The sequence below is a fragment of the Armigeres subalbatus genome, chromosome 1, assembly GCF_024139115.2.
Source record: "Armigeres subalbatus isolate Guangzhou_Male chromosome 1, GZ_Asu_2, whole genome shotgun sequence".
Taxonomy (NCBI): Eukaryota; Metazoa; Arthropoda; class Insecta; order Diptera; family Culicidae; genus Armigeres; species Armigeres subalbatus.
This window is the reverse complement of record NC_085139.1, coordinates 97,910,182-97,913,122: the sequence shown is the minus strand read 5'-3', so window position 1 is coordinate 97,913,122 and position 2,941 is coordinate 97,910,182. Positions and strand designations below refer to the sequence as shown.

At 38.0% G+C, this 2,941-nt stretch overlaps 1 non-coding gene across 1 annotated transcript; it reads left to right on the top strand.

The window, feature by feature from the left end:
- The first annotated feature begins 1,497 nt into the window (after window positions 1-1,497).
- On the top strand, window positions 1,498-1,569 carry Trnag-ucc (transfer RNA glycine (anticodon UCC)). Its single transcript has one exon. It is a non-coding gene; the product is annotated as a tRNA-Gly (tRNA).
- Window positions 1,570-2,941: the final 1,372 nt, after the last annotated feature.

Sequence of the window (2,941 nt, the reverse complement as noted above, 5' to 3'; positions counted from 1 at the left end):
TCGGAATTCTTAAATTTTACGGCTTGACCAAACAGTTTCCTGGAGAAAAAAAAAGTTCATCATATCCGTCGTCCCTCCTGTACAAGAATATAGAACCTTTCGTTTTTTCCTTTCCGATAGTCACTAAAAACTAGGAAAATAAACACTGTCCAGAAGGAACCGAGGGAGATCCTCTACCATCAATGCACAGACAATTAGGTACAGATCGCCTTCGATCCTCTTCCATTCGTAAGCACCACATGTATTCTTTTATTACAATTATTTTAATAACTAATATTATATGTTTTCTATTTAGTTAGGTTCTTGACATAGTTCTCGCACTGGGGGAAAATTGCAGCGAATGCAATCGAATCCGACGATAGGATTGTAGATTTTGTTTTGCAAGTGTGAGTGTTGTGTGTGGCGTATATTTTACCAATTCTAGTTTAAGACTCCACTATCAATCGCGTTAATGTTTCGTTCTTCGACATGCTGCTGGTTTTATACACTTTGTAATGGTACTATTTAATGGTTAATAATTACAATATTTACACCGCTTTATACGCGTTCCTACCCTCTAAAACTGACGTCTACTGTCTGGTCTTCCACTCAATTTCTACTTCCTTTTTGCAATAAAAATACAAAAATATTTGCCTCTTTTTCATCGAACATGTTTATGGTTTTCGGCCTAATTCAACTACTAAGGGCTTCCCGTATAACTTTGTTTCGTTCAAATGCTGCTGCTGCTGCTGTCGGGTTCTCTAACTCGAAAAGAAATCCTTTATTTTGATTCTTGTCATTGCTTGCTCGCCTGCATATCTATGATTCGCTCTAGAATTATTCTGTTGTTTAAAAAGCGCAAACAATATATGAATACTTTCAGTCTGAGTCTAACTGCTACCGGCCTATTGCTCTTAACCATTGTAATTATGGTTGAAAATAACAATTCGAATCTGGTTATTAGTGCTTCTGTTTGTTCTGTTGACAGGATTTTGTTTTGGTTCGTTTAATGCTTTTAATTGTTTTTGAACGGACGTGAACAAGCTTGATCTAGATTTGACGGTATGAATAATTCGACATTGTTATTTCGGAGAGATCTTGAATTGGAAACTAAAACATCGACTTCACCTGCATTTTTTCCATAATCAGAACTACTTGATTTTCCACAAAACAACAACATCGAATTCGGCTTACTTTGATTTGCTTTCGCGAATGTGAATAGTGCTGTCCAATGAGCAGCTCGAAGTAGCTCGAAGTTGTTCCTGTCACGCTCATGCCCGTTTGTTTACAAAAAAGAACGAGCAGGACGGGAACAACTTCGAGCTACTTCGAGCTGCTCATTGGACAGCACTAATATGAACCGATACGACGGACCACCACGACACGACTGAGTTGAATGAAAGAAAAGAGAGGACTGCTGCCATCGCGATGACTGCCAGCTGAAAGCAAAATGAGAAATAAAACCAAGCAGCTCCCTCCCAAGCAGCTGAAGCGAATGCTTCTGAGCGGCTCACGCAAGCGTCGGTGGTGTAATGGTCAGCATAGTTGCCTTCCAAGCAGTTGATCCGGGTTCGATTCCCGGCCGACGCAGGATGTTTTTTTTTAGATTGAAGGTGCAGCATTTTGTCTTCGACACTGTAATAAATTTGTGTGCATTGTTGTCAACAGAAAAAAATCAGTAAATCAATATGGAACAAAAATTATTTGAAAGTAGAGTTGACGGTTTATTGATTGGAAAATTCTTGATAAACAATTAGTAATATAATTTTAATTCTTGCGTGTCGTTCTGGTGATTAAAACCGAAGTTCATTGTCTGATAACCGAAAGCAAGCGTGGAGAGCTTTATGTATGGCGATGTTGCGTGTGTATTGCGTGAATTTGTTTTGGACGTGTGGACGACGGCAATCTATGTACAATCTATATGATGACATCGATGAAAACCGAATGGATATGTTTGTGAATATAAACTGTTCAACCAACTTCGAGTAGAATCCTAATTAATGCCTCTATGTCTATGAATAGCTGTGTATCAACTTGATGTCAACATCGGTTTGGTGGAATATGGCTTTAAGGATAGGCTTAGACGTGGGTTGATGACAATCTACTGGAAACGAACTAAATCGAGTGATGTTGCGATTTTTCTCGTAAGTATTGTGGTATTTTTGGGTACGATAATGCATAGACTTGCTTGCCGAACTGTTAGTACAAGGAATAAAAGTACAAATATATAGAGCTCTCTGATTAGTCATAACAACAATATAGAATCAGTGACAACGTGAGACGTTGATTATGTGGAAAAGGAATGATGATTCGAATCTAGAGTTTTATGGCGCTTACTGCTGAGAAACGCCCAACAATTGCAACGAGTTTTACATGCTACACAATAATTGTGGGTTTCTCTGCAGAAAGCGAAACAAGCCTAACCATTGTCTGTGAATGAGTTTCGGTACGATACTGTTTCAGGTCTTCAAATAGTCTAAATTCGAGAAGTGGAGATGAGAATGGAGTGGATCAAGTGGGGGAAACAGTAACAATGCTTAAGAATCTGTACATTCTGGACAATCTGAGTTATGGAAGAAACGTCACTTCAAACTAAAGCTCATAATCGGATACAAATCTTAATATATTAAAATGAGTTTGCGTTTCCTTTGAGTCAATATAACTCTCAAACGGATGAACCGATTTGCAAGATTTTCTCACCAATCGATTCGTGTTGAGATCATATACAAAGAGTTTGCAAATTTGATGGGAAATGTTTCCAAGATGTTGGGTTTCCTTGACAGCAACTACGCTGTCTATATATAATTGTATCCCTAGGGTTTTGGTACTGTTTTGCATAGAAGGACAGCACCTACTTGTATTAATCAGTAGTTTACTATTCTAAATTGCATTGATTACCTCTTCATTTTTCAAAAACGGTAGAAAATGCAATGCAAAGGCGTTAAAATACTGTAAACGACTG